Genomic DNA, 11,121 nt, shown 5'->3' with positions numbered 1-11,121 from the left:
ATTTTGAAAAACTTATAATTTTCTCTGATATATTTGTTTTCATGTGAGTTTGAATATCTAAATTGTCAAATTTCAGTTTTAGCCGTGTATCTCTTGATTTTTGACAAATTTAAATTTTTTTCTTTGTTAATATTCATGTAACATAACATACAATATCATCGCATCGGAAAAGACTAATAACAGAAAAATATCATAAAACTAACCATTTAGGTCATGCCAATTTTTGGTTTGTACCTGCTTGTCTTTTCGGTTTCTATCCTCAAATGCACTCTTGTTTTATTCTGATTTTATGAATTATGTGTATGTTCAGTTGTTATTAAATTAACTAAAAATATTTAAATATATGGATAAATTTTGATTCAAGCTCCCCTGCTTGGGATGCTGGATATTCTTGTGGGCTTTACTCTTAATAATTAGCATATCAACATATACGTTTATATACTTGCTAGGGATGTAATCGAGTCGAGTCGAATCGAGCGGAACTCTTGAATATTTGAGCTTGACTTGTTTATAATCGAGCCGAGCTCGAGCTTTATTTAACAAATATATTCATGGCTCACGAGCTTATTCAAGCTTTTATCGAACCTAAACGAGCTCAATAAATATGAATTGTACATTTAAATATTCATTAAATTCATTAAAAGATAAATTATACATTTAGAAAAAAATATAATATTCTTATTAAAATTTGTCAATTTATTATAATAAATAAATTTAATAGATTTTTATAAATACTTCATAATTAATGTGTTAAATCAATAAATTAAATATCAAAATTATTATTTTTCATCTAAGATATTACTTATGAGTTTACTAACGATCATGTTCACGAGCTAACGAGCCGAATATTGTAGAGCTTGAACTTGGTTCGTTTATCTTAACGAGCCTCATTAAACAAGCTCAAACGAGCTTGTATCGAATCGAGCTTCGAATAGCTCACAAACGGTTTGGTTCATTTACATCCTTAATACTTGGATAGTTTTTTATAATTAATTTGATTTATATTCAAATAAATATGATATCATATTAATAAAATGTCATAATGTAATTTGAAATTATTACATTAAATGAATGTTATATCATTATTGTAAAAAATAATTAAGGACTAAACTATAATTTGAAATAATAATATAGAAAAAAAGACCAATGGCTAGATTTCGATATGAAATCATGATTTAAAAAAAATAACAGATAATGACACCATTTTATATTTATCATAGAGATTTTTAATAAAAATTAATATATTATTAATATTATTATCGATGTTCACATCCATATATGTTATAATATTTCTGTTACTCTAATTTTGGTAATCGACAAATAATAGCATCGAGCTGTTTTTTAGATCCAACGGCTCTTTAATTATAATCTCAAGTTTTCGGACCGTTTGATCATTTCAAGCCATTCAAACAAAACATCAGAAGTTCAAATCGTTTTCACAAGAAAGTCAAGCTGCAGATTATATGAACTCTAGCTATAAGATATCATCTGTCAAACTGATCGGATCAAATTCATGTTTGCAGTACACATTCTCAAACCGTTGAAACTCCAAGGATATTTCAAGACAAACCGTACAACAACTGATATATTAGAATGAATTATGTAGTATCCTAACAACTACCGAATGACAGAAAGCTGTCTATTTCGTTCATGGTCTGTTAGTTTTTTGAAAAGCAAATAATATAAAGTAGCAAAACATAAGGACCACTAAATTATTAGCATTTAATGATAAATACGGAGATTGAAAGCGACATGTCAATTCTGTTGGTAATAGTACATATGATATTTGAAAAATATTCGAACGTTGGAGCTCTTCAACTACAAATATGAAGACTCGAGAACTTCAAACAACTCTCTTGAACTATCGTGCATTTGCCTATCTGTTTTCTCAAAAGATTTATGAGCACTCTCAAGCAAACATAATGAAGGATCGTATGCTGGTGCCTTTGAAGGCATTTCAAACACAATATTCTCCAATGAGCTGCAATAACTCGTGTTCTAAAAATATTAACACCGATGAATTAAATCGAGTTTGGTTAAAAAACAAGCGGAAGAAACTCGAAGTAATCCTTCGTGAAGAAGTCTGTTAGATTAGAAAATATTTTAACTTATATAAACTGAATAACTGAAAAAGCGGGGGATCAGTTGTCGCATATATCAGTTCAGTTATGGCAAGAACTGAACTGACGGATGTTCTAATAGATCAAGTCAGTTTGAAAACAACAGTTAATCAATTAAATACACAATATATATTTATAGATGTTCGAAAAATTCAACTGCTCCTACGTCACCCCTTCTACCACCTCGGGTAGGATCCACTAGAAGACTTTGATTTATACAACTACTTGTACAAACCCGCCCAGCTTATGACTTACCCACTGCCTAACTGAACTCCTAGTCTAGACTGAAGGCAGCACCTTCCAGCCAACACTTCTTTAACGTTTATGTGAGAAAGACTACATACACAAGTTTCATGTATTTGTGCAAGAGTGTAATTGGGTGGAGGTGAGTGTGTTCGTGTGTGAGAACTGAACAAGGATGTTATCACACACTGAGGGAAATAAGCTTCTAAACTAAACTGATATGACTGAGAATCGTTCCCTCTGGACTGATTGCTTCTGAAAGCTAATATGCAATAAGCGCGCCCTTTCTTTTTATCTTTACACACTCTTGTATCTCTTTTATGTTCTATATATTTTGTCTTCACTGATCTGCTCTTTGTATAGGCGAGAAACTGATCGTATAGTGAGCCTCAATTATTGTATCTGTTGCATCTTGAATTCGTTCCTTGGACTCTGTGTCTCGATTTTTCGACTGCCCTTCTGAAACGTTTGTCTTTAATGCTCTGATGCAACGTTCATTATTATCCTTTGACTGGACAATTGCTTTGTACCTTTGTGTATAGCTGGAATCCACTGAATGAGTTTGTCTTCATCTACAACTGAAGGATTCTTAACTGACGCTCCGAACTAGTCAGTTGAACCGATCTTCAGTTGGGCTGGTGAAATCAGTTTGACTCGTCAGTTGAACTTATTTCACTCTCGTTCAGTTGAACTGATCATCTGTGTTTCTTTATCAGTTGAACACTCCTTCAGCTGGCCGGACTTCTGAGATTCTCCTGCTGAATCACTTATCAACTGGACAATCAGCTGAACTACTCATTTGACGTATCAGTTCGCTTGATTCAGTTTGTGCGATCAGTTGGGTGTTCAGTTTGCGATGTAAACAGCTCGTAACTGATCCCAGCTTCTGTACACTTAAGGTAAAACATCAGTAACACAAAATAACAAGTTTTGTTAATATCAAAAATTAAGATTGCGAACTTGAAAAGTTCCGGCACATAATTTTAAGTTGTTCAAATCACATAACTATTAGAATATATTAGATTTCCGAGGATCATTATGTGTTACATTAACAACTCAAGTCTTCAAGCTCACTGTTGGGTTATTTTTGCATTGTTTTCTGGTTAACCGATGATTCTTAAATATTCAGATATTGTAAAGTGATCATTAAGATTTCTAGCTTAGGCAATGATAAGTCCTAACTGAAATGAGTTGTAACAAACGTTGTAAAACTAAAACCTTTTAGTTAACCTTCTTAAGTGGAAGAAGGGGTGACGTAGAAGTAACAACTATAAAAATATCTATTTCATTTCATTACGCATTTTACATTTTTGCATATTATGATCAAGTTGTTTCTTGTTAACTATCGATTGTATTTTGTAGTTTATCATTAGTCAAGACGAATAATTTCCGCACTTACTCAATTTTCAGTGGTCCAACAAAACTAGTTGTTTGAAAATATTTTTTTATAGTTTAGAAGTTGTTAAGGGTGATTCAAAGTTTTTAAAATTTTATACCCTCTCTAAACTTCAATTTAATCACAACAACATATTTGGGGCAACAAAATGTATACTTTTTGAAAAATAAAAAAATGAGAAAAGCCTATAATCATAAATTGGTTCCACCAACTTTTTATTTATTAATTTGAATAAAAAAAACTTTCATATCATTATATTTAAGGAATATATATTAGTGTAGGCACTGTGCCTACCAAAAATATGATAAATTGAAACATTAGCTGTAAAAAATCATGGGATGAAATGAGAAAAAAATAGAAGAAACTGATGATATAGTGGTTTTCTTTGACAGAGTTGGGGTGAGAATTTCCTATCTAAATTTAAATTAATTAATAGAGTGTTTGTGATCACTAAACAAAAAAGTGATTATGCACTTTTAACTTTTAAAAATCGGTCTTTGATGTTTTTAAACCCAAATTTTACTTATATTTTTGCTCAATTTAATTAAAATCTCAAAGATAATTTCATGTTGATTCTGATTCTTCAAAGTCGATTTCGATAAATTAGTAAATAGATGAACATTTTTCTGGACACTTTATAATCCAAAATTATTTTTTACATTCATTCAAATAAATAAAAAGATAGATGTGTTCTCTAACCCTAATATGAGGCTCACTAATTTATTAGACATTTTACCTTAAAAAAATTCAACCTCTCACTTATTTTCAACCGCTATCCATTTTTTATTTTTATTTTCACTTTTAATTATCTATAAATTTTGTTTACTACACACAAATGAGATCTAATCTAATATTTCATTTATAAAGTAAAATAATAATTTTTTAGTTATATATTATGAAGAAAAATATTTGTGTTGTGCATAGTAATTTCCACTAATGAGATAACAATTAGAACGCGACATTTTAATTGTTGTATGATTTAAAATATTTAAGTTGTATTATTATCACCAACTATAATTTTATTTAGATCAACAAACTCTCGGTTATACAATTGGTATCAGAGTTATCACATGTTTGATTTTTATGAGTTGCAAGGAATGTAATTATTAGATACGTAAGGTATTTTTTTAAAAAAAATTATTTTGTAAAAAAGATAAAAATTTATTTATTTTGAAGAGTGATGCGAAAGACAAAAACTTGTGTGAGACGGTCTCACATGTCGTATTTTGTGAGACGAATATCTTATTTGGGTCTTCCATGAAAAAATATTATTTTTTATGCTAAAAATATTACTTTTTATTGTGAATATCGGTAGGGGTTGACATCTCATAGATAAAGATTTGTGAGACTAGTCTCACAAAAGATTTACTCGATGCAAAACTATCCCAAAACGACATCCTTGACCGTGGACGCCACAGTTTTTGCAGCGTCTACTATGAGGGGAGCGAATTTGTAAACAGGTGATAAAATGCTAATTCAAACAGAATGTATTGAAAGACTCAAGCTATTTAATACTTGGCTACAGTTAAGATAAAAAATTTTACATGCAATATTTTTAAGCACGAATTAATTTTTTTATTATAAATTTAAAAAATTATAATACCAAATTTAAAAATAATTTTAAAATTATAGATTGATGTTTCTATTGATCTCATGCTTATTCAAAATTTTAAAATAAAATATCTATTAATTATACGTTTTTTTTATTTTTAATATTTATTTTTTGTTATACCGTTTTTATACCCACGTATATACATAATATATTTGATTTGAAATTATTAATATGAATTTTGTAGTTGATTTTATTTTGTTTTTAATAGTTGATTTTAATATACTATTAAATTGAATTAAATTTTAGATCTAATTTAAATTTGCAAATGTCTTTCTCCCAATAACAAATTACACACACACACACATGCTAATCTTATTTTTTAAGATAAATTACCAATATTTTAAAAATAAATAATCTTTTACAAAAATGATCGAGTGTTCACCAATATTTTGAAAATTATTTGTCTTTCAGATTAGTGAAACTTCTATGTTTGGTATGTGAGGTCAAGTCCCATTTTATTAAATAAGAAAACACGATCTTAGGTAAAAATGGAAAATAAAAAATATAATATTAAATAAGATTAGAAATTTAAAATTTTCGTTTATGGGGAGAGATCCTTCAAATATAAATTAGATCTAAAATTTAGTTTAATTTAAAAATATTAAAATCTGTTTGCATAGAAGATAACAGTTTAGAGGAGGATGAATTAACGGTTATGTAAAATATGTCAAATAATGTTAAGTTTAAGTTGTGCTAACAGATTAAGACAATATTCCAATCAGACTGAGTAATTTGAGCTACTAGAAACGTGTTCTAAGTGCGAAAACTGCTCAAATTACTTAGTGGGTATGATATAAGAGGCAACGACTCGATTTACTTTAGTTCAGTTATCAACATAAATAATATGCTTAGCAACTCAAGTAAATAGTAGTAAATAAAGAGGAAATAATTGTTTATGGAAGTTCGAACACTAAACTTTAACCTCTCCCCTTCTTCTGTTTTCAGAAGAATTCTACTAGAAGATTTGATCGATACAACAACTTGTACAAACTAACTTCAGCTCGGTTCCACAACCCTAATGAACTGAAACTCCTAGCACTTTTTTGTTCAACTTGATATATTCAAAAACAGACTTCTCTAATAACAATTGATTCTCACAAAAAAACAACACTCGTGTGTAAAAGATAAGCGAGAATACAAAGTGCACAATATCGATCCTTAATCTATTGATGGGAAACTGAGTGTGTGAAAAAACAACTTAAGGATGAATCTTTTGAGGTATGCTGTCTGATTTGAAGGCTTGATGAAGATTGACAAAGCAATAATAGTTTTTTCGAGAGTTCATCAGTCTTGATGCATTCCTTATTTATAGATATTGGTCCCTAACAGCAATAAATATATATGATACTCTCATATGTACTAGGTAGCTGACATTTATCTGGATATAGCCGCATGTCCTTGTTGATTTGTCAGATATAGTGTCGGCCTTTTCAAATTCTTTAGACACTAGCTGAAGGAGTAGCCAGCAGATGCTAACAGCTTTGTTATAAACTCATAGATAACAGAGAATGTTGACAGAATGGTCTTCAAGTTGATTTGTTATGTTCGAACATCTTGGTTCAAGTCGTGCTAATTAATAAACTCTATCAGATTGAAATAGTTGAACAACTTGATCTGTCGGTTCAGTTTAATAGTATGTACTAATATGAGCTTGAGCTAAATCAGTTTAGTTTGTGATCACCACTTAGATATAAATTTGTCTAACAATTTCTGCATTTTTGATGATGTAAAAATTAAGTTGTCTATATTAAGTAAGACATAAGAAACATATATTAATGCACAATAATAAATTATGAAAGTTCTGTACATAAAAAATTATATCTCCTTATTTATCCTTTCTTGAACTGTTGATGTGGGGTATGGATTAGTTTGTATGTGCTACTTGAGTTGCTGTGATGATGATGACCACAATCACTGTCTCCAGAACTTACACCATGTGGCTTCTTATGCTCAGATGACGACGAGGAAGGTTTAGATTTGTCTTGTTCTTTCAGCTTTCCTCCCTTTTTGACATCAATCTTTCCACCTTGTAAAAATATAACAATCTGGGAGATCTGAGTCCCAATGGTTTCAATATGTCATGTCAGTACAAATTCTTGCTTCTAAATTCGGCATATAAGATCAACAACATGCATGTTTTGAGTATGTTTAAGTTCATATATCTGACTGGAATGCATATTCATAATCTTGAGTACTTCAGTAATCTGTTCAGAGAGATTTATCTTTAAAACATCAAGATCCAGAGAAGATGCCATCTGATCAGTCCTAAATCCAGTGATGTCATTGTGCATATTCATCAGTAATTAATGAATGAATGCATGCCATCAATTTGTGGAAATTCTGGATTATATCCTTGATCTTGATCCTGGAACTTTGGAGGTGAGATTGATGGAGAAGTGTGTGTCAGCTCAAGTTCAGAAGCTTCTTGTTCTGTATGAAGGATGTAGGTATTTACAGTTCAGGTCCTCATCGATTTGCTCTGTTGGTGTCTCTTCTTCTTCTTCTTCTTGAGCCGGTAGGTTTTGCAGAGTACTGAAGGACGAAATTTTAAACATTTGTGAATTATCTCATCAATAGATGAGAGCTCAGTCGAAGATGCTGCATCCGTTCGATTTGTTGTATTGATCTGTTGAAGAGATTAGACACATGTCTGTTCTGTCGGGGATGCAATGATAGACTTGGAATCAACTATTGCTACTTATTGTTTTGGTATTGCCATTGTGATCAGTGCATTTTTCCCTCTGGGGATAGGAAAATCATGATCGGCATCAGTCTCTGGAAAAGATGTCGAAATTATTTCAGGAGTAATCGTGTTGTGCAAGGTCTGCAGAATCTCTGATGTTGTAAGTAGTGAAATTTTATGAAGAGCTTCTGAACAGTGCATGGTGACTGAGTCTTTCTTAACATGTTCACCTTGTTGCTGGTGCAAAGCATATTTGAGAATTTGATTGATGGAGGGAACATATGTTGGTCTTTGGTCAGCTTGACTCGTCGTTTCTTTTTCCTTATCAAGCTGTTTGATTTGTTCCTCTGGATCCATTTGATCTGAAGGACTTTCTCCATGAAGTGCTTCAATAGATAAAGCCATTTAAAACTCTATGTTCATCAAATTAAATTTCATGTATAACCCATGTGCATCCATCTCTAACTAACTGATGAATGCAGAGTCATCATGTGTTGTTGGGTCCTAAAGATTAAAATTTTGTCTTTTCTTGCTTACCAAGAGTCTTAAACCACTCTCCCTTATCACCATGGCAGAAAATCTCTTCTGTTCAGACCTTCAGGAATTATCTGAGTCTCGGTCCATTCAAGAATTTGATTTTCTTGAGTTGTCATTTGTTCAAGTTTCTTCAGAATCTTGATATCTGAATAATGTCCGAACATTTTATTGTTTGCCCATTTATCAAACTTCTTCAGCGGAATTTGAACTATGTTTTCCACTTCCTACATGGCCAGATTGATACCCGTCTGAACGACTAACAACAACTTGGGTGGTTCAATAACCGTGCCCTTTACTTTGATTTTGGGGTCAATATGAGGTAAGCCCGATCCATGAGAGACAATGTGTGTTTCAACTATCTTGATTCCTGGTAGAAATTTGCTGATCAGAACAACTAGGATGAGAGCTGGTCTGATAGGTTCGTTGAAGTTCTTCACAAGTTTGGTTTTCTTGGTTCCTTTCTTCTTCTGAGGAGCTGGTGAGATGACTTGAGTGAAAGGTAGTTTCTCTTGATTAGAATCAGTGTCTTCCGAGTCAGACAACTCAACTTTAAGTTTTCTTTTGACTGGTGCCTTTTGGGTGATTTATTTTTTTTTTTTCCTTCATCAACTTATTTCTTGACCTTAAACAGATAATATGTAGTAATGATGTGGTTTGATTTGTAAACAATGGACATTTTGTTGAGCACCTTATGAACGTGCAAATTGGTTAACGGTCCGAGCTGTGCTTGAGTATTTTCCATCAATCAGCAGATTTGAACAGAAAATCCTTGGAGCGGTTTGTCTGGATGAGAGCATCGCCACTAATAGATTGTATTAGATAACATACCATTTAATCTTGATACCTACACGGATAGAAATCATCATTTCCAATCTTTCCACTTTGAAGGCATCAAAGGAGACTACCTTTGTTTTCAGGGGTTTTGCCACTATGTCATTCAGTAGTTTGGATTCAATCTTCTTATCTTTCTTCTTTCCGAATTATTTGAGAGGAGCACCTGACACTGAAAACTTGATTTCTTTGCTTCAATGTTTGCATATGGCAGTTTGTTGAAATCAGCGATTTCTTCTATCGGCAGACCGAATGTGTCAGTGAACTATTGTTGATTAAAAGAGAAGGTTTGATCGGTGATAGCATAAACAATAGCTTCATCTTCAATTCTTGTATATGCAAAAAACTGAGACAGCCCTTCTTCATAGATATGGCTAGAGCAGCCAAGAAATCCCTTCAGTCAGGTGGCTTCCAGAGTTTTGAACATGGCCACGATGTCATCATCCACCAATAGATAAACTGCATCGAATTTGATTTGAAGAGCATTGCTGACTAATGAAGACATTCTGATTGTTAGTGAGTAGTTTCGAGAGAAATATGAATATTTGTAAGTTTTATTAGCAAAGAAGGCGATAATCAGTAAGTGTAAAAGAAAATGAATTGAAAAACTTATGGATATATACGATCATATAAATCCACGCATCAGCATGTTTTTGGAGAACTTTTAAAATTTGAAAAGTAAAATTGAAACATCAGAGTCATACATTTAAGGCGATAAATAAATTTTCCGTGTACAATTAAATGAGATATGTGTCATAATAATGAAGATAGTTGAACGTTCTTATCAGCTTGCTATTGGGTAACTTGCTGACCGATAAGAGCCATAAGATAAATTTAAGCTGATCACCATCTTTTGAGCTGTCGGGCAGCTCGAGTTGGTAGATCATTTGAGCTTATGACCTTGACTGTTGTTTTATCAGTTTAATCTGAAAGGTCCCCTCACCCCACCTGCCCCCGAGATCATGCATAATCAATTTATGTCTACCAGTCCATAATATTTCTAAAGTATGAAAACTTTGTCTCGGATAATGATTTGGTGAAAATATCTTGTTAGAATTAAAGGTTTCGGAGTTTGAAAAATAAAGTATCGTAGTTTGCAAAATTGACAAGTTAAACTGAAATCATACAACTGAAGTTATCCGAACTGAAGATTAATGATTACTATAATGGAACTGAATAGATAACTGAATTAGTAAGTCAACTGAATGGATTATCAGTTGGAACTGAACAAGACGACTTAAGTCAGTTCAAATGATCAGTCGAATAGTCTAACTCCTGATCAGTTTGACACATCATCAATTATATCAGCTTTAAACTGTCAAATCATATTAAGCAGATTGCAACTGACAGAAGGAGCGTCGCACAGCAGACTGCAACATCGTACTATTTTTAGAAGAATGTTGACATACTCAGAAAGGACGAATCAATGGATATGTATTAATTAATTCATTCAATGTTACCGTTGGAGCAAAGCCTATAAATATCTGAAGAGTTCAGCAAGGAAAAGGGGATTGAGAATTTTCGAAAGAGAGAAAAATTGCAAGATCAAGTTACTCATCAAAGATTAGTTGCGATATCTACACAGACAAAAAGCTCAAATCTCAAAGTCCTATTCATAGCATTCATGCTATTATTTGAGCGAAAAACACTAGCACATTACATTGTTATATACAATCTTTTAAGATCAGTTGTGCTACGT

The sequence above is a fragment of the Primulina tabacum genome, chromosome 5 (assembly GCF_025594145.1).
Source record: "Primulina tabacum isolate GXHZ01 chromosome 5, ASM2559414v2, whole genome shotgun sequence".
Lineage (NCBI taxonomy): Eukaryota > Viridiplantae > Streptophyta > Magnoliopsida > Lamiales > Gesneriaceae > Primulina > Primulina tabacum.
The sequence above is the reverse complement of the archived record's forward strand: the minus strand, read 5'-3'. Positions refer to the sequence as shown.